Genomic DNA, 23,171 nt, shown 5'->3' on the forward strand with positions numbered 1-23,171 from the left:
CAAACACTGCAACAAAAAGGGGGAAAGTTTATAAATAATACACTGCCGTCTGTTGGTTAAAATGATCACGAAATCATATGAATCCTTATAAATCATCGCTGAATTATAAATATCTTTCATATAAACTCACTTATTTATAAACATCATTTCTTGTTGGAACATGATATGACTCAAGAGTTATTTTAATATTTCACGAAATGCGACTTAATAATGAAGCCATAAGTTTTCACTTTTGCTGCAGGTATGTTTAATCTTAGATAAGTTGAAATCTGTGGTTCTTCAAAGGTCTATGGTGTAATAGTAGCTGCAAGGACCAGTGCATACTGCAGTCCAATATATCATATCAAGACAACCGATGCAGCACCCTAAGTGTACAAAAACAGTGCTTTGTTGTGGTAGTTGGAGACCATCCCTTCCTTCAAGTGAATTCCTTCCGTCCCACAGCTGATCTGAAATGATACGTATTTGAGTCACGGCTCTATTTCCACACTAGGATCCACAACCTGCTCATCTATCATGGCACAGTTCTTTAACCCCAGAAATACATTCATTGAATGACCTTTGACAATTTGGGTACACAAACTCATATTCCACAACTTAAAGTCAAATTTTGCACTACGATTGTTTAATTGGGGTTATTGAACTATGACATTGGGATGAGGCCATTGTGGTCCATAGTGCCAGGAGGTGAAGAAATCTCAGCAGAAAATCCCGGGACTCGTAGTAGTGAGCACTGTGTGGGGGTGACTGTGTGTGTGTTTATATGTGCATGCAACATTTGTGTACTTGTGATTTTAAAGCTATTCATTGTACTCTACAGGATGTTCTTTGCCAGTTTAGTACTCTGTCAGTGTATTTCCCCTGGCCTCAGATGTTGGAAGTTGAAATGAATTCAGTTGATGTCTTATACTCTTTAAATCGGCTAGCTGTTAAAGTAGAAATTGTAGTGCTACATTTATTTTTCGCACTTTATGTTTCAAGCAACTACCATGAAAATTACAATGTGTGAATATATTCCTTTTGTGTATGTTAAAGCTTGGAATGACATGCTTAAAAATAAGTGAAATAGTTGAAAATTGGCAAAGCGTGAAAAATCAACTTTTACGGTACTCAAGTGAAAGAGTGGTTTAGAAAAAAAAATATACAATTTCGTTAAATTTCAATTTTCTTTACCCAAATATTCTTTACCCAAAATTTTCTTTACCCAAATATTCTTCAAATTTTCTTTACCCAAATATTCTTCAAATTTTCTTTACCCAAATATTCTTTATCCAAAATGCTGAAATAATATTAGTAATACTTGTCAGGAAGGGTCTCTGTCCATGAAGAAAGAAAGAAACGGATTGGGTATATAGGCAGTTGAACATGGAGTTCTATTGGTGACTTACGAGGGGGTATCAAAAAGTTTTAGAAATCGTCCAGAAGTGAAAGAGCTATATCAATGAAATTTTGTCAGTGCAATCACTGGTCCTTATGTACACTATGGTGCAAAAACGGTCTCATAAGTATGTTTACTTTTTTACAGGCGACGCTAGATGCTAATAACCTGCTGCCCCAGTTACTGCGCATAAACTGCAAGATTGAGAAAATTGAGGCAAGCAGCGTTATTAAGATCCTGCATATGAAGGGTTGCAGTGCCTAGAAAATCGATGATGAAATGAAAGTTATCTTCGGTGGTGACTGTGATATTGTCACTGTTGCTTTCTGGAAAATGAATTTTTATTTCATCACAGATTTTTTGGGCACTGTAACCCTTAAAATGGAACTTAATCATGCTACATGCCTCAATTTTCTCCAGTTTGCTGGTTATGCGGTTACATAGGCAGGTACTGACATCTAGCTCCTGTAAAAAAAGTAAACATTCTTATGAGGCCATTTTTGCATCATAGTGTACATAAGGACCAGTGATTGCACTGACAAAATTTCATTGATATAGCTCTGTCACTTCTTGGCGATTTCTAAAACTTTTTGATACCCCCTCGTATGTTTTGTAATATAACTTTATGTCAAAATGCTCTGTTGACCTAAAACACAACAAATTTGGCTGGTTCCATTTAGGTGTAAGTGGAGACATTAATATAGCCAAAAATCCCCGGGCAAAAATCAGGTTTCAAAAAAAAAAAAATTTAAGTAAGATCATAATAATACCATAGTAAATATCTAATTTGAACTTTAACATGTAATGTTCTTTTTACAATCAAACATTCTTTGTGTGTTTACAATTATTAAAAATTTGTACAAATTACCTTGTGGTAATATTTGCCTAAAATGCTTGTGCAGAACGGCATTTTTGTTTAGATCCTAAGCAATAAAGTAATTAGTAATTTCATTACAATATTTTTCGGATTTTTGTTGTTTTTCTGTGTTAGCAGTTCAAGATTTGCACAATGTTCACTTACCAGTATTGGGCTATTCCATTTAAACTCTACACTACCCTGTGGAAGATTTTGGAAATATCTACCACAGGGGGAGTATGAATTTCAAGTGGAGTGAACACATTAGCAGCTGTATTTAAAACTTGTCCTCCTTCAGTGCAAGATTCAGGTTGAATCTTTCTCAGAGGTTGTATGAAATTCAAATGTAGCTGCCTAATGTGCTCATTCTATTTGAAATTCATACTCCCCATATAGAAGATATTTCCAAAATCTTCCAAAGGGGAAGTATGAAATTCAAATGTAGCTACCTAATGTGTTCATTCTATTTGAAATTCATACTCCCCCTGTAGAAGATATTTCCAAAATCTTCCACAGGGGAAGTATGAAATTCAAATGTAGCTCCTCATGTGCTCATTCTGTTTGAAATTCATACTCCCCTGTAGAAGATATTTCCAAAATCTTCCACAGGGGAAGTATGGATTTTAAATGGAATTGCCCATTACAGCATCTACCCTACCACGTACCTCAAGCTTTAAGAACTAGGCTTTTTTAGTATTGCAAGGCAGATCCTTTAAAGATGTGTGCTCAGTTTGATTTTAAAGCTTTACATGCATGCCTCAACTTGCCTACTGCAAAAAAAAGTTACTGAAAAGAGGGAAAATGGGGTCATTTGTACAATTTTTCTTTACTTCAGTTTTTCTTCTATGCATCGAGGAGATGCTTGCATTGTTGTTTTCAGAAATCCCCCCATACTTTTGTATATTTGTATTTTTTTTTTCGAATTTAAAGACTACAAATGTTGCATCAAATAAAAAATTTCATTTGTCAATAATCTTTTCCAAGTGATGTTATTTCTAATTTTGTGTTTTAAAGATTTACATTACAATTTATCTCTTGACTCTATATAACCCTGACTCTAGTCCTAAGTCTTGCCCTAAACCTAACCCAACCATATTCCTATCCCTAACCCTAATGCTAACCCTAATCTTATCCCAAACTCTATATCCTAACCTAAAATGCCCTAAACCCTAATTATAGTTTTCAGCACAGTTCTTCAGCGGTCTGCCAATTTGGTGCAGTTTATGGCATACACGGAAGTGGGGTTCTGATTGGCTAATTGAATCACATTATCATCACATCAGCACCTCAATCGCTGGTCAAGCTGTGTAGCATCACATGACCTGGTTCGTTTTACGTGTTAATCAGACAGAGCAGACAAGACACCGCTGAAGGAATTTGCTGAATAGTGTAACCCTTTTCGGACTAATGACCTTTCATACAAATGGGCTGTTCCCCAAATTTTGATCTTGGATTGTTAATTGTTGAACTATGCCTTTGGAAGCAAAACCATCTTGGTATGCTTTAATATTAGAATCATTAAAGTCATAATGTACAATCTTATAATGTGAATTTGGTTAATTTTTTTCAAACCTGATTTTTTGGCATATTTGTAATGTTTACACATGTCACAACTTGCACCTAAATGGAATCAGCCAAATTTGTTGTGTTTGTAGGTATTAACAGAGCAAAGTTCGACATAAAGTCTTAATTCAAGAATTATGACTTTATGTCCTCCTATAGAACTGCGTGTTAAACGGCCAAAATAAACAAGCAGTGTTTCTTTCACTTTACCTCATTATTTCAACTCAAAATGGACAGAAACTATTCCCGATTATTTCAGCATTTTGAGTATATAATGACAAATTTAAAATTTGAAGGAAATCGTACATTAAGCCTTTAAAGGAGGATAATCCAATTTCAATGCATGCTATTTCCACCTTGAATGACCTTGATCCCCTCTCTTCACTGCGGAGTTGGTGCAGGTATTTCAATCCCTTTTGATACATGTCTGAGAGCCTAAAGCATGCATTTGAAGACCCCATAGAATCCAGGCATAGAATACTGTGTGATAAATAATTGGGTTAACCCACTTTTGACACGTTTTGGTCCAATTTGTGCTTTAAAATAACAAACAAACAAAAGTGATGAGAGATAGCTGTGTGCTAATTTGGTCTGCATGGGGTAACTTTATCCAACCTGAATTGAATCTATGTAAAAATGATATCAAGAGTTACAAATTGGCTGTTCCATTTGAAATCCATTCGCTCGGTCGGGCTGTTCCATCCAGTGCACTTACCCATTTCTCACGACTGTCAAAGGGGACACCCTCACAAAATCCCTATTGGTTTGTACAGGGCCTTTCAGTTCAAGTCAATTTTCACCACATAGAAAATTCCAATTTGGTTTTCCTTTGTAATTATTGGGAGTTTATCCCCCTGATAAGAAATCAAACTTTTTGCAGAGTTATTTATTTATGGCACATTTTGTGATTTTCCCCATTGAGTGCAATGGTAAGTGTCCCCTTCATGTCTGAGGGCGCAAGATGGAACAGCCGAATCTCGGCAAAAACAACCAATGGAATGCAGCGATCTATCGCGAGTGACGTCATGCCGACCGTCAGAAATACACCTTTACACATATGTATTTTTTAATTTTGGGCCAAATTGTATAAAATTATGTATATGGATTTGATACATTTCAACATGTAGATGGCAGTGAAATCTCCCAAGGGGTGTGTTGACTTAAATAGAACAGCCAATTGCAAAGCCATGGGTTCCAAACACAAAATGGTTCCAGCTCTACCTAGCTATGTGTTAATTTTTGTCTGTATGGGGTAATTCCATTCAACCTAGATGTAAAAGGTGATGGGAGGTTATCATGTGGGAGTATGGCTGACATCTTGTTTCATGATTAGTTCAGGGTAAATGAAACATTTGATATAGATGCATGAAATTGTAAAATGATAAAATACACTCATCATATTTTGTTTTTGAAACATGGAGTTCCTAAATAGTTCCATAAATAACTAAAAGGGTGTTACCCAGGGGGCCACACGGGTTTACCTGACATGGGATGCTGTAAAAGGTTGTTTGGTACCAACGTCTTCAGGGGACCTCCCTTAACAACTTCTAGGTGGACAACCCTGAAAATATGCTGCTGAAAAAATATGGCGGCCATTTTTCAAAATGGCCGCCATTAAAAACTAGTTTTGACCATATCTCAACCCACAGTGTACATAAAGTAGTGATTTTGGTTGCTATACCCAGGTTTTGAGGGTCACAGAATCCATTGGAGCAATTAGGTAATACATTAATATGTAATAAACCAAATATGGCGGCCATTTTTCAAAATGGCCGCCATTCAAAACGATTTTTGACCATATCTCAGCCCACAATGTACATAGGGTGGTAATTTTGGTGGCTATACATAGGTTTGTGGAGTCAAAGAATCAATTGGAGCAATCATTTACTACATAGCATAGTTACATCTACAACAAAAATCCAAAATGGCCACCAATATGGCTGCCGTAACTACCACAGTGGCGCTAAAATGGTGAATATAAGTACCAAAATGTTAAATATTGGTATTATATAAACTTGGACATTTTTGGTGTACCATTAGTTATGCCCTAAATCGTCTATGTTTCTGCACATATTATAATGATGTCAGAATTTACAGTTCGTGGCTGTGCTGCTCAACTCTGCCAAACATAGTTCATTCATATCATATGTAGGCTTAATGTCATGTTAAAATTTCATGATTAGTTCTCTTCATCGCTACTGTCACTCTCATCATTACTCGGTTCATCAAGCTGTGTCAAAGGTCGTGTGTGATTACACTTGTCTTGTGATCCGGTACACTTGCAGCCGATATAGCATGGTACATCTTTCTTGACGCAGGAGCATCTGATACCACATCCTTTGGTGCAGGTACAGGAAATAGATCGAGCCATTTCCTGAGGCCAGACTGGGTCAGAAGTTGTTGCAGGAACAAAGGTGTTATCTTTGACAGTCCAGCCAAATTCTTAAAATGCTGGTAAGTTTGGCTTGGGAATATGAGCCGACTTGTCTATCATAGTTGCCAACGCTGCACGTTTCAGATGGAGCTTGATTGCACCTTCAGTTGGTGGAAGAAGTTTCAAGAGAGTGGAACGGTTATTCAGAAACTTGTGAGCTCTGAAAACATCAAGAGTTAGATCTTCATCAGTATTTCTGGCATACACACTGAGCATAAGTTGTCTTGCTTGCTGCGTTAGATTAGCTTCAACATCAAAAGAGCCAGCAGTTTCAGCAAACTCTTGTAGGGCTGTTAGATTGAGAGCCTTGCTGTTGGATAACCATACCCTTTTACTGGTGAAGAAGAAGAAACTAGTTGTGTCTCTTCCACTCAAACTATGGATGAACGGTAGAGATCGGCATCGGGGTTGTCCTAACGCAGCAGCTATGGCGTGTATAGGTATGTGTGTATCTCTGTCTGTTCTTATCCATATTTCTGACACATCTTGTAACAGCGAGGAGGCATAATAGACGAAGAGGACAACCACATCAGTGTCATTAGCATGGATAACCAAGCGCTCAGCATTATCTTTCTGTACACTATAGACAGCATGCAGGATGAGTCTAGTATCTGCCTCTTCTTGAGTGGATTCTAGTTCAGGTATCGGAGTGACAGACTCTTCATTGATCATGACAGTCTTGGTTTCTTCCTTAAAGCCTCCTCCTAGATACAGATTGGTTTCCCCAGATATGTCTTTTCTGCTTCCTCCCAGACCACACGTCACAAAGAAACTGTTGCAATCCAGCTTTGTTTGAAGACAAAAAAAACTCAAGTGGCTCTGGTGCACGGATCTGTTCTTGAATGTCATAAACTTTGGGTTGTGCTGATTTTGTCTTGATGCGCTTTTGACGTTCGGTTCCCTTCAAGCTCGCTGCCCTATATCTGTCGCAGCAAAAGTGAATCGATTCTGTATTACCTGGTACATCTGAGAGTAGTAACTGTTTGAATCGCTGGGCAATCTCTCCAAAGGTTTCATCCTTCTGGGAAGACCAATGACGAATGGCAAACATGGCATCTACTATGACTGATGTTTTCAACTGGCTTTCTGGCAACTGAGGAACAGAACTAACTTTTGTTTCCGCTTTTATGGCCTTGACGAAGTTTGGTTTCTTGCCAGATCTCATTTGACCATCTTCTGTGAACATCGATGGTGGAAATTTCGTGCATTCATGGTTGCCGATATACTGGACAATGTCAAGTTTTCCACCGCTTGCTGTAATCTGAATCATGCGAAGAAGGGCAACAGATTCATCACTCTTCGCGCTTGCTGAGGTTTTTTTGCCAGATTTTGCTGCCTTGTTCTGAGTAGCAAATGTCTGAAGCTTCACCGCTTTTGATCTTCTTCTGTTTCATCTGTATTGAATCAGACAAGGCTTCGGTACCAATTTGTTTCACTTGAAGTAGTTGTTGTTGTACCACTTTATCTGCCTTCTGACCAGTAGATATGTTGATGAGATTTGCATTCTTGGCAAATGGGCTTGTTTCAATCGCAGCATTTACCTTCACAACTTCATCAGAATCTCTTTCAACGCGAGCATGACCTCCTTCATGATGCGGGTCTTCGGTTTCTGGATCTAGATGCAGCATACTCTTTAGCTGTGAAGAGACAGCTGCAGTCATGGACTTGGTATATACCCATTTGGTTCGAGCAGCAGGATTTGTTGTTATTCCATCTAAGCCACTTGTTTCCTTGGCTCTCTTATTGTAGCTCTGTTCCAGTAGCATATCTGGAGATACACCATTGTGATAACCGTCAACTCTCCTTCCATTAAAGGCTCATGTTTATATCATCAGTATCATACCAACATAATACATTTGTGTATCATACATACTTACACCTAGGGGACTTAGTTTCCTCTTAAATAACTGTGTTTTTAATTAATACCAATCCTTGGAAGGTCACTTATACCTTATTCATGTTAGCTGTAATGAAGAAAAAGAAAGAAGTTGTTTGCATCGTGAAATTAAATAATTTTGCAATTTTGGCGCCATTTTGGCGGCCATTTTGGATTTGTGGTAGATGCAACGACTCTATGTATTATCTGATTGTTCCAATGGATTCTGCGACCCCCAAAACATGGGTATAGCCACCAAAATTACAACTCTATGTACATTATGGACTGAGATATAGTCAAAATAGTTTTTAATGGCGGCCATTTTGAAAATGGCGCCATATTTTTTCAACAACATATTTTCAGGGTTGTCCACCTAGAAGTTGTTCAGGGATGTCCACCGAACACATTGATACCACACAACCTTTTACAGCATCCCATGTCAGGTTGACCAAAAAAGTTGAGTTTGGCCCCCTGGGTATGTCCTCAAACATGAAGGAATCATTAATCGTGGAAGATAATGAAAGTTTGAAAGTTTTCATTAAATCGGCTTCTTAGTGTCATATTGTTTCCACTTTTGTGTCTATACATTGGTAGCCCAAAGTATAGGTTTTGTCAATCTGAACTGCTTGAAAACTTACAAATTAATTTAAATGTAATAACATTTTGGTCATCGATACATTGTTTATATTTTTAGTCTTCAAGTATTTGTTGCCAGTTATTTTTGTAGCAAATATGCTCACAACATATTCCACTTTGAGGGGGATTGAAGTCTTTTAGAGCATGTGAATTGAACCTTTTACATAGTAATGCTGTAATGTAAATTAATAACAGTAGATCCATAGCGCTATGTAGAACATGATGACATGATCATATAGGAATATACCACTGGTTGGTGCAACATTAAGGGGTACTACACCCTGTGGTAAATTTGTGACTATTTTTGCATTTTCTCAAAAAATAATAACACACTGGTAACAAAAGTTATGTATATTATTGGGGCAAGGAATCCAATTACTACACTGACATTTCAGTGACTCAAGACAAGCAGTTCAGTATATACAGGGTGAGTCAAAAAAAGTGCAATAGAGCAAAGAATCGATATTTATGTAAGAACCAAGTTAAACTTTCCCATTATTGAAAGTTTCTATAAATGCCATACTCAATAGTCACCTTCTGTGAAAAAATGAAGTGACTCGCTTCTACCGTTTAATTTTTATGAGTCCTTTTGCTGTGATACCCAATTTCATTATTTGTCCACGAGGTATCATGTATTTTGAATGGGAGCACACAATACACGATAAATGCACCAGCTCTGAAACTGACTTTAACTTAAATAAGGTTGATTTTTGCGTTATTTTTATTTCTTTTTTCTGTTCAAACAAACTTTCTAACATTACTTTAAGTCCTTCATACCTCACTCGACTCCAACTCCAGTTTTTTAATCCCAATATGTCCAACTTACTGGATGTTTTGTAATTCACGCCAATCCAAATTGCGCGCATTTCATTTCGACATTTGAAAAACCCGCCTACAAATTTATATGGTTCGGATAGAGAATAAACATCTCTTTAAAATAAAGGGAAAATGAAAATAACAACAAATAATGTTTCTTCTCCTTAAACAAGACCAAGGGAATTAACACTTTGGGTGCTCCATTTTATTTCAATGCCAATGAGGTTAAGAAACTGGCAGTTGTTCAAAATCTACCTTACACAGAGTGGGCTGACATTCAAATTTTACGTGTCTCTTGGACAAACATTAGAATTGGGTATCGCTATAAAATGTGTCATAAAAACAAAACGGTAAATGCTAATTCTTTGATTTTTTCACACAAGATCACTAATGGATATGTTATTTATAAAATGTTTAAAAACCTAAAAGGTTCAACTCGGTTCTTAAATAAAAATGTATTCTTTTCGCTATTGCACTTTTTTTGACTCACGCTGTATGATAGGAAATGAGGTACATTCTAGCAGTACCTCTTTTCTTATCATAAATAATTAACCGCTTGTCTTGGGTCACTGAAATTCCAGTGTAGTAATTGGATTCCTTGCCCTATAATATACATAACTTTTGTTACCACTGTGTTTTTAGTTTTTGAGAAAAATGCAAAAATAGACACAAATTTATCGAGGGGTGTAGTACCCCCTTAAAAAAGCCCTGGCATCTCAATATCACACATCCCACAATATTGGCGTAAAACTTGTCACATCTGCACTTATAAAACATCGCAGCAATGGATCAGACATGCAGCCAAAGATTCGTAGGTATTTTGTTAGTAAACTATACACAGGAGGTGGTATCATTCGATCAATAACAAGCGACTGCCCTGGTGTTAGTCGGACACCGTGAACTTGGAACTAATTACTCGTGGGTGGTGGAAACGTGAGATGAAATTAATGTTTGCGATATTGCGGAGAGCCCGAAATAATTAGGCATGCAATTTGTTGGAAATAGTTTGCGTTTTATGAGGTTGAATTATATTTTGTAGATATTGCCACTTAAGTTATTAATCAGATTGGAAGTACCTATTAGACAAAATATTTGGATAATGGGGCTATTACAGTTTAAATCCATTTACCCAGGTGGAAGACATGACCATAATCTCCCACACAGGGGGTGTAGACTTCAAATGGAGTCACCCAATCATCAGGTAACCCCATTTCCAATGTACACTCCCTGTGTGGAAGGTTATGGTTTATCTTCCATAGGCAGTGTAGGCATTTCAACTGGAATAGCGCAAGAGATGCTACAGTTTTCATAAATAAAAATTCCTTTAAAAAGGAATGGGGCACCCAAAGGGAGCTTTGATGTGATGTGCTGAAATGTAACCATTTGGATTTTTTTTCTTTAAAACAATAATATAACATTAGCATAGTAAGCAAAGAAAGATTAGGAAATGTAAAGCATATTTATTGCAGTGGGAGCCCTTTTACATTCACTTTTGTACTGCACTACCATTTTACAAATTACATGCAAACCAGTGGCAGTGGCAGGATTTTTTTTTGGGGGGCATGGGGGGGAAAGCGAATTTCAGGGAAGGGCAAAATCAACAAATTGTCGCAAAAAGTACACATTTTCGTAATTTTGGGTTTCCACTGGGGGGTGGCGCCCGGGCAACAGGAGGGCAAGAGTTCCAGTCCCCCCATGGTGCTGTTACTGATGCAAACACCTCACTTTATGCTTTTGATGTTCAGTCTATGGATAAACTGGAAGCACAAATCACTCATACATTTACCGTGATAAATAAATCTTTATTTAGATTTAATTGCCGCTTTAGATTTGTTAACAGATTTGCCCTTTACAGTGACATTTTCAATCACGATTAGTGATCCCAGGGCATTGCATATAACACTGAGCTGCAGTGCAGATGTCTACACCTCTGATGTAATCTCTGAGGATGCAGTGGTTCTATATTGAAAAAAAAATCACAGGTATTATCTCACTCTACCTGGCAGATAATGCCCAATGAATTTTGGCCCCTAATTCACATTCAGATATTTAATTAGTTTGTTCATAATAATGTCATAAAGATATGATTGCCATGAAGATGTGATCATATGTGACATTGACAAAATCGTATGTTGTGTTGCGAAAAATTATTTATATCTATATATTGATCAAATATTAATGATTTATTTTGAAAACCGGTTTGCATAATTGATTACAGCAATATAATTTGAGGCATCGCCAAGGTTTTATCTATACATTATGTAGATAAATAGTTGCAGATATTCATGATTTATAACAAAATTTGAAAAAATGGTTTGCAAAATTGATTATAAGAATATAATTTGATGTATCGCCAAGGTTCACATAATAAATTGTGCAGAAAAATAATTTACAAATATTCATGATTGTAAACAGATTCTGAAAAAATGGTTTGCAAAATTGATTATAACATTAACAATATAATTTGAGGTATCACCAAGGTTCCACATAATAAATTGTGCAGAAAAATAATTTACAAATATTCATGATTGATAACAGATTCTGAAAAAATGGTTTGCAAAATTGATTATAACAATATAATTTGAGGTATCACCAAAGTTTCACATTTAAATTATATAGAAATATAGTTTACGAATATTCATGATTTATAACAGATTCTGAAAAAATGGTTTGCAAAATTGATGATAACAATATAATCTCAGGCATCACCAAGGTTTCACATTTAAATTATATAGAAATATAGTTTACAAATAGTCATGATTTATAACAGAATCTGAAAAAATGGTTTGCAAAATTGATTATAACAATATAAGTTAATGCATCGCCAAGGTTTCAAATATAAATTATACAGAAATACAGTTTACAAATATTCATGATTGATAACAGATTCTGAAAAAAAAATGGTTTGAAAAATTGATTATAACAATATAATTTGAGGCATCACCAAGGTTTCACATTTAAATTATATAAAAATATAGTTTACAAATATTCATGATTTATAACAGATTCTGAGGAAATGGTTTACAAAATTGATTATAAGAATATAAGTTGATGTATCACCAAGGTTTTACATAATAAATTATAGGCTACAGAAAAATAGTTTACAAATATTCATGATTGATAACAGATTCTGAAGAAATGGTTTGCAAAATTAATTATAAGAATATAAGTTGATGTATCGCCAAAGCTTCATCCAATAAATTATGCATAAATGTACACGCTTAATTACCAGTGTAGGTAACAAATCGTTTCAATAGACTTCTAATTAGAACACAGTACTTGAGTTAATGACAGGAAGCCATTGGATTTCCTTGCATTATCTATAACACAGAAAACCCGCTTAGACTATTATCCTAAGCAGATCAGGTCAATACCTTCTTAAGGGCTGGGGTATGAACGTTTGGACAGTATTTATTTTGGGACATTAGAGCACATCAGACATATCGAATTGTATTCTGAATACGAAGAATGTCATTCTGATATCAAATAATTTTGATTTTTGAAATTAGCAATTTAATACACATTTTATGGCAAATCATTAAAATTTATATTTTTGATATTTAACAGTACTTGAAGTAAACTTTATAAATCTGATGATTTATACTTAAAGTGTATGTAGGTGGGATGAAAAGCCGACGATCAATTGAAAATTTTGACCTTTCGTATTGAAGATATGGATTTTTTTCCCAAAACACCAAAAAAAAATTAGGTCTTTTGGGAAAAAAATCCATATCTTCAATATGAAAGGTCAAAATTTTCAATTGATTTCGTCGCTTTTCCTCCCTGCTACATACACTTTAAGAATATATCATTAGATTTATATAATTTACCGAGGACGGTTATATATCAAAATTTGAAAAATATCAAATGTTTATAATTTGTCATAAAATTTGTATTATATTGTGATTTAAAAAAATGAAAATTATTTGATATCAGAAAGACATGCTTCAGTATTCAGAATGCAATTCGATAGGTCTGAGGTGCTCTCATGTCCCACAAAAAATACTGTCTAAACGCATAATAAACGCTCATTTTGGATCCCTTAACTCTTTCATATAAAGCACTGTCTCTTGAGCTGCTCAAATGTCAACATGAACAAAATAAAGGCAATATTCAACATCATTTAAAGTACTTACTGCAGTGACTGACTGTAAAACAACATAATTTGGTGAAGCTTGAACTTCAAGAATTTATTTCAGGAACAACCCTAGTTTGCCATGGTAAATTTGTACATAAAATTGATGTTGGGTTCTGATGGAAGTTCGGTGTTATGTTACCACAATTAAAACAATGAGCATTTCCATATTGGGAAATTTGTCTGGTCATATTGAACTTTATATAGTGCCTTGAGTTTTGCCCTGAGTGCTTTTGGACCTAATAGCTGCTTAGTCCGGACACTTGCAGACCATAATGCACAATTTAAAGCACGTCATGTCGCGACACATTGATTACGTCAAAGGAGCATCACAAACACACAGATTTTGATGCAGAATCATCTTTTCTTTCTGTGTGTTGTTGGCAAGGACCAGGCTACCCCTCTCTAATTTTCAGTTGCTTGGAACAAGCTTCCTCCCAATCTTCGTGTCAATTTCAATTCAATGAGTTTGGGTGAATTTAAAAATGCAATTGATCTGTAAGTTTTGTATAATAATCTGAGCTATACATTTTTGCATTTTGTTTTTGTATCATGCTTAATTCCTTCATTTTGTAAAATATATATTTCTTATATTCTTATTATCATGTTTATGTATAAAATCAGGTCTTCCAGGGAGACCAGTACATTTGTATTGATGGAATTTCCTGAATAAATAACGAATAAATAAAATAAATAATTTACCCAATATCTAACATCATCAATAAATATGGCTGTATCAAGGGATCCATTTCACTAAACTTTTAACCTTTCGTAACTCCAAGTAACCATTCATAAAGTTACGAATACCCAATACTAGAGGTAACTTTACGAAGGGTCCCTGTAGTAAATCTCTATTTATAAGTTACGAATGATTTCAAGACTTACAAAGCTTCGTAAAGTTTAGTGAAATGGACCCCTGGTTCTTCTCCTTATATGTGTGGATGTAGCAGTATCATTAAATGACCCATATCTTGTGAAAATCTTACTGAATTTTTTCTAAGCAATTCTTCCGGTCACTGTTATCGTTATACTTAATTGTCACCCAATACCATAAAACACAGACCATCTTATCTGTTTGGCTCTCATTTAACAAGAGCTTGTTCAGATTATGTTTCATCACAGAACTAATTTGAGATGGACCACCATTCCATGCAACATTACTCTGATTGTTCAACCAGATGCTGATTGTAGCTGTTTTCACACAGGCAAGATACACTCGGATTTATATGGCTTAAAAAGCGCGATGTTGATATCCATCCAAACCCTTCCTAGCTGTTAGGATGCATCCCAAGCACCCATCGTAAGCTAAGTCCAACCTATCATTTATTTGTTGTTGGTTGCCTACAAACCTTATGGTCCTGGATAACCCAGAGAAGCCTCATATATCAAGCTGGGTCCTTGCGTATAGGGTGTACAGACAGCCAAAAGTTACCCTGATTGGAACCCTGGGCCAGGGTTCCAATCAGGGCAACGTCTGACTGTCTGTACACCTGGTTGGAACTGGCTGTGAGATCTTTGTCATCAAATACAGTAATGAAGAGAGCGGATCATTTCTGATGTTTTATATTCTCCAGGGAATTGAACTGGGACATAAAAAGTAAAAACCCAACTGCTTCTGATATCCCCTGATCCATCTCCATTACCTCCTCCTTTGGCTTTTGGGAGGGGCAGCCATGCATTATCAGGGCATGACTTCTAGTTGCATCATCTAAGAATTGAATTGTTAGAAATGGTGAACGTAGTTAGCCCAAATTGCAGCAAGGATCAACAACAACTGTTTACATCTTGTGGCAGCCATTTGAAAAACAAACTCAGTAAGGCTGACCCCTAGCAACACTGTTCTCCAAATCCAAATAAAATCTTAAGATTTCCCAGTGTCTTAAGATTTTCAAATTAGGAACCATATGAACATACCTAATATAATATTACATGATTGATCACTGATGCACCAAAGAATTATACAATTTGTCAAAAGGTCAATGGTGAAGTACAAGTTTCCAAATTCATCTCTACCTTAGGGCTTATTCACTGTCAGTTACAAGGGTTAAGTTTCATGTAATCCCTTTTGTCTTGTACACTAATTAGTGGGAATGCGGAATGAACAAAAGGTGGATATTTCCAATTTGGAATGAAAATAAACTGGTCACTTTTAAAGCTCCTTATCATCAGCTGATCTGGTTTCCCTCACATTTTGTCAATTTTGTATTTTGACTCGCGTCAGATCACTCAGATGTAGGACCCATGGTTTTTCAGTTCACGCACACAGCAATCATGGAATGTAAAGGAACCAAATAGGCCTTACAACAAAAACTGCTTCATCTTTTAGATCTAATGGGGGATTTGTCAGTTTTTAGTCCCTATCCAATCCCTGTAGGTAGCCGGGGTGGGGGTGACATGACAATTGATAGACATGCATTAGAGGCTTCTCCTATATGCGGTGCTTTATCAAGTTCTCGTATTATTACATATGTATGGTTATATGTAAATTTATTTCTGAAGGGAAGAGGATTATGGATAGGGGCAGGGCAAGTGTCCTGAGTGGGACAGAAGGAATAAACTGAATAGGGGTGAAGCTCTGGCTCAGACCCCCCTACTCTCCCTCCCCTTCTTAGGGTATGCTGCTGCGACATAGCATCATATCCAACAACATTATCTTGGCTGTAAAGAAACATGTGGTAATGATATGCATAGAACAATGCAAAGCACAGATACGTGAGGATTTCAGAATGGCAATGATTTAAACCTTGTGACATAGACCCCAATAGCAGGAAATAATTTCCTCATGTATCAGATGTTATTATTTGCTTTGAATGCAAATGTTAAGTATTGTGTGCGTACGAGAATCGCATTGTAATATGTGGGCAGTGCATTATGTATTGTGTGTACATCGATACAAGATTGAAGAGAATCGCATTGTGGTGTTTTACTCAGAAATTAAGGTTTGCATGTCATTGAAACTAAATAATATTTGCTTGTCCTAAATTTGACCTTAAAACATGAAGCAGTTTTTGTCAGCTTACTGAGTATTCAGTGAGTTCAAATAATGTGTTGTTAGAGCTTTTATTTACTAATTTGATTTACTTTGAGCTCATTCAAACTTTTTAAGGGTATACGATGTATTGTTGGTCGAAGCAGCAAAAAAGCAAAAAAAATGTAGTTCACAGCATCTTACGAATGGTAGTGAGCTTTAGCAAAAATTACATTGCTCCATTCATAGTGAGCATGTAGAAGAATTTAAATATCACAGATATACTTTTGTAGGTCCTTTGGTTCTTGAGTTATGTTGTAAAGAGGGCTGAAACAACACCACTTTTGTAAAACGTACATAACTCATTAACAACAATAAATTAAGCAAGTTTTCAAAGTATATGATTGTGCAAAACACCAAAGTGTTATTTTTCAATAATATATTGATTCAGATACTGAAAATCATTTTTTTTTGGCTGCTTCGACCAACAATACCTCGTATAACCTTAAACAGCTATGATTATCAATGGTAAGAGTCATCATTTTTGTGAAGCAAAGAAGTTTTATAATGCATGTTGCATTTTAAACACATGCTTTCTTGTGATACTGTGCCGTAACCTATCCAGGTTCAACTAAAACCTGGTTTACAGTTTCAGTATTTTGGATAGACCAGTGCATACTGCATATGACTTTTGCTGACCCGGTAAACACAAAGAATATTTTTGCCAGGATCATCATTGCCTGTCATTGGTAGCATAATCAATGACCACAATGACCGCCATTCCAACCTGCTACCATTTATATTATTTAGTTAATATTTAACAAACCATTATTTCAGTAGTCAGAGTTTGAGCTAAGTGTTTTTGATGTAGTGATTTTATTATTGAACCAAAGGACTAGTGTGCTGTATGAGTGGGTGTTGGGTATTTATGAGAATTCAGCAAATTAAATTGAATGCAGCAGCAGAAAGCTTTAATTTGTCAAAATTTCTTCACATGAAATGTTAACATTTTTAAATTGGTAAAAGCAACAAATTGACATGAACATAACGCATTTTACAGTAGTTATGATAACCATTTCACACCTTTGGAATTTCTTTTTAGTTCACAATTAACGTTGTATTGAAAGACAACTTTCTTATTATGTATTGTAAATGTGTATAATTTTTAAAGAAATTATGATTTTTGAGTTGTGATTGTAACCATGGCAACAGGCCAACTGGAATTTGGAAGATTGGATCCTCAAAAGAAAATCTTAAAGTAAATTGTTACTAAAAGCATTTTGATAAACTCATAATATTACATATATAGAAATGTACTATACTGTAGCAATTTCCAATTAAGTAGATAGATATTGGCAAATTTAAAATTTTGCAATCGCCAAATAATTACCCGGGATAATTACTCTCAGACCATTTCATACAATTATTGCATATATGGGTCAGTGAGCCGGATATCGGTCTAAATTTATAATGTAATTATGTGTGCATTTGTTGATGCCACAGCGAGTAATATCTCTGCAAATCTCGCACTAATTGCTATGCTTTTTACTGAGTAAATTCCTATGTAAACATGCACTGTCCTTTGCCCTTTCGATATCTGAGGCTTTTAAAGAACATCTAATAATTACGGTAGACAGCTGCCTTATACCATCTGATTATTACAATGCAATTTTCTGACCATTAAAGGTGCATGACTAGGTTGTGGTCCGTGTGCAACACTGTCACACACATGATGTTTTGTACCTCACATTGAGGCCTGTCACCCAAACATTCATATTCCAAGTGAATTGATCCAGCAATATAGCAGGGGTGTAATTCTTCAGGATTTATCCTGATTTCAGGATTATTTTTGTTCAAAATTTACAGTTTTATTGTATTGTATTGTATTGTATTGTATTGTATTGTATTGTATTGTATTGTATTGTATTGTATTATTTTCAGCCCAATTTGGGGCATTTTAGCCCAATTTTATGCTGTTTTTCAGGATTTTTCATAGTAGCCAGGATTTTTCTCCAAAACCCAATCACACCCCTGATATAGATTCTAGAAGCTAAAAATGTGTATGCTACATGTATGCTAGCATCCACATCATACCACATCAAAGAGGATATCTTTATATCCTTCCCAGAATCCTTTGCATCATTACCTATCACCTCATTACATCTAATGACGCTCCTATTACTTTGTATAGGTTCCCTTTGCTTTTATGTTGAGAATAGACTCGCTAAATATGGGTCGATAGTCAAGAAATAAACATTTTGTCATTAGAAGTCACTATCTGCCCATGTTGAATTAGATAGCAAGTCAGTACAGATTACAGAAAATTGAAATGGGAGAAATGCATCGTGGGAAGTGTAAGATATTTTCTCTGATACCACCTAAATGAAACATTTCAGGCCTAAAATTTCACTGGGGTTATGAGAAAAATAATGAGCTTTCACCTGATACAAAAGTCTGCATTTTGATGGGATAAAGTGTGGGTGGGGGCATCAAACTGGTCACCCACCTTTAATTTAGCTCATAATGTTGTCAATGTTATTGAAAATTTAGTGATGAAGGTTTAACCAATTTTGTGATGTGTCAGAATGTGGCGAGTCTGTTGTAAGTAATATTGATTAAATACAATAGTAGCAACCACAACAAATTACCATTTGCCAAGTTTATAGCAAGTCAAATTTCCATTGGGAAATATAATAAAGTAGCATATAGAATGAACAATGGCAAAAAAGGGAAAAAATGTAATTATTGTACTCGACTACTAATTCATTTTGACTGATTACAAAAAACATTGTCCATGCAAAAAAATGCATGTTCTTGTTCAATTTATGCTACAAAAAAAATCAGTGTAACAATTTAGTATGACGATAATGTCAATCAACGTAGATGTGTCCGCATATAGCAATTTGATTAAATTGAAAACATTGTACACCTCATAATAGTAGTGAAGTACCAGCATTCTTGTGGCAGCTTTTGCTTTGATGAAACCGAAATGTTGAGTTCTTCATTATCATCATGATCAGGTGCAGAATTTGTCAATAAGAGTGTGTTGCAATATTAAATGTTTGTTTTGGTAATGGTATGTGTCTCTAGCATATTTATAGCCCAGTGCTTTTATACTGCTTGGTGATGTAAATATGCATTACTCTCCATGGGCTGCGTTCAGTGGCTGTGAATTAGCTACCAAGCAAAATAACTGTGAAATAAAACCAGTTGGTTTACTCGCTACTAGACATTTAACTAATTTCAGTTCTATTTGTGGTGGCATAATGGTCAGAGTGTTTGACTCATAAGGTTATGTTTGATCATTAGGTTGTGGGTTCACAAGGTTGTGGGTTCGAGCCCCAACAGGGCCAGGCCCAATATGTTGTGTCCTTCGGCAAGATTCTTTATCTTGCTTGGCCCACTTTACCCAGGTGTAGGGGTGAGTTCACTTCTGATGACATTCCTGGCAGTATGTGTGTGCATCATCACAATTTCCATTGTTTTTTGCCTGGCAGTATGCGTGCGCATCATATTTTGTTCAGGGCCTGTAATTTGAAAATTCCCGCCAGTACAGTTGCTGTATGCAGTTCGCTCAAGCATATCGACATACTAGTCCCTTGCCTTTGTTGATAAACATTGAGGTCAACTCATCTATAATGGGGAGCTCTTCAGGGTTGTCATAACAGCACCTTCATTGTTGGCAGCCACATGATGTGATATCGTAGTAGAAGTGGAAATGTATTCAGTATCAAAGTTACGTAATGTTACTATGTCAACGGCATCACGCTCTTGAGTAATGAACCACGATCAAAACGATCACCACACAATGTATATGGCACTCGAAGGCTTACCAAAATAGCGTGATCCGGTAACCAGGAGAATTACGTAACCACTTCGATGCTGAATTGCAGCGCTTTGAATTAATTGAAAAGGCACTATAAAAAATGCAGACATTTTTATTTGACAGATGTTTATAATGACAAAATGAATTTAAATGGAAATCATCATAAACATGTTGCGCACTACGAATTTATTCGTAATTTGGCATCTTTGATGGAGTGATTTATTTATTAATTTTAAAGCTGATAGTATACATTATTTATATTAATTAAATTCCATGATTTTCATCATAGAAAAAACATCCCAAAAAGTGTTACAGAAAATTGAAAAAAATACATACAATGTAACAACTTATTTGTAACAGACATCAAAATGAGTTTGTTGTTCTTTATTATAACGAGTTTACTACCCTTTATGTAGTAAAAGAACATGGGAATGATGTTATTTTGGTTTCCCATTTATTCAATAACATATTTGTTGATCATACATACCTGTAAACAGTGGCGTAGCTAGGACTTTTTCAGAGAGGGGAAGGGGGGGGGGCAAGGCAAATTTCCAGGGGACACACTTTGACAAGAATGGTCAAAAATGGCCTAAAAATTACAAAAAAAACCTCAGGAGGGGGGAAAGACTTCTCACAGGGGAGCAGCTGCCCACCCTTGCCCCCCTCTTGGCTAAGCCACTGCCTGTAAAGCCGAAAGTAATATCACATCATTATATCCTTACACAGCTTTGATAAGATTTATAAACCAGATAGATATGAACTGAATGCAATTATTACACAAGCTACAATATAATATAACAAGCCTTTGTAAAAATAAACCAACTCTCTGTCCAATATACTTCTATCAGTTAATACCGTTTATTTATCATTGATGAATTTATTAAAACCACCAAGTACTGGTTGCTGTACAATCAATACGTCCTATTACTAGTAATATCATTCAATTAATGCGACTGTCTGGTTATAGCTCACGGCTATATTGCGCTTTGGCTGACATTTCCATCCGAACTCAATTGCACGGTGACGAGAAGAAGGGCATCCTGTTCTGATTTTATAAAACAGATTTAGTATTCCCTGTTGTTTTCATTACTGTGTCAGTTACCTAAACATGATTTTTTCCTGTTCTTCTTGTGAGATGCAATTTGATAGCAAGTGGTGGCTACGGGTCCCGGGCTGCGCTGTGGGTGGTGAGAGGAATGGTAATGCAGGGAAACATGGATGGAAAAGGAAGGAAATCCAGGAAGCTTCTTCCAGGGAAATTTTGGCAACTGGAAGGAAGCGTTGCATTCATGAATAAAGAAATATTTATCATTTAGCTTTTGTTCTTCATTTTGAATGTGATTTTGGAATGATTTAAAAAACCTTTTTATAAGCTCCTTGGATGAGAAGATTGTCAAGGGTTGGTGTGAAGTGGAAGTCCTGGACCCCACCAGGGTCCCTAAGGTGGACCCCTGGCCCCCACCTGTGACTCTTCTGACAGAGTAGGGCAGCTACGCTGGTTATTCACAATGCACCATTGGGGGGAGGGGGTAACCAATTTGTTTGCTTTTAAAACCTACATTATGTTGCAATATGTGGAGGTTGGATGAAGGAGAGAACTGAAATTGTATCTGAATTAGTGAGGGATCTATACTTAAAAATCAGTAAAAGGTATCTGTGTTTAGGTTATCTAAACCCATATCATATTTCTGAACAAGACTAGTCAGACAGACAGACAGACAGCATACGGACAGACAGACACCCAGACAGGCAAAAAATTCAAGAACATAAGTGAGAGAGTCAGATGAACAATGTGAAACAATTTGATTTGAGCAAGTGTCAAACACAATCTATCCACTAATGCCCTGTAAAAGCAAGCCCCTGGTAGGAACCAGGGATATCCTCCAGTAAAACATGTGGGTAAATACGCAGTCAATAATCTACGATGCACTTTTGCTGGCTCGGCCATCGGCACTGCTATATCGAATCAAGCACAAGAACATTGTATGTAAAATAGATGCATGACAAACAACATTAGGCTTTTCAAGTTGAAATCTTTACACCCCCTGTGAAAGATATGACTTTTATCTCCCACACAGGGGGTGTAGATTTCAAATGGAGTCACCCACCCATTCAAGTAACCCCATTTGAAATTCACACTCACTGTGTGGAAGAGTATGGTAATGTGTTTCATAGGGGGTGTATGGGTTTTAAACGGAATTGCACATTAAAAGCGTGTAAATGGATTGCCCTATAGCTAGACTACACACTTGGGTGTCTCGCCGATATACATCAGGTTCTGTGATCGATCAATAATTTTGCAGCTTATTTTAATCGGCCAGTTCTTAGCGATGAACTATTTTGACCAGTGAACATTCTACATTTTATGCAAATAGATTCTTAATTACAGTGTAGAAACAGAATTTAAAGGTGAGTCTGCATTGCAATAGATGAAGTTTTGTACCTCACACTGAGGCCCATCACCCAAAATTTCTTATTCCAAAATTTGAGATAAAAATTGCTCTTGAGCAGCGGTTTGGATTCTAGAAGCAAATATGTGTATCACAGTGGCCGCCCGTAGAACAGTACTCAACTTTCGTGGTAGTATATCATCAAACTATCTTTTTTTTCATTCTGCCTAAATAAAATATATTTCAGGCCCAAATTTTCATTGGAGTTATCATGAGCACCCCCTCTTGTAGAT

General features: G+C 36.1%; 1 protein-coding gene across 1 annotated transcript in view; it reads left to right on the forward strand.

Moving 5' to 3' along the window:
• The window catches only part of LOC140137621 (EEIG family member 2-like), a 128,024-nt gene that overhangs the window by 83,822 nt on the left and 21,031 nt on the right, over window positions 1-23,171 (forward strand). The window lies entirely within an intron of this gene.

Source organism: Amphiura filiformis, chromosome 17 (genome assembly GCF_039555335.1).
Source record: "Amphiura filiformis chromosome 17, Afil_fr2py, whole genome shotgun sequence".
NCBI lineage: Eukaryota > Metazoa > Echinodermata > Ophiuroidea > Amphilepidida > Amphiuridae > Amphiura > Amphiura filiformis.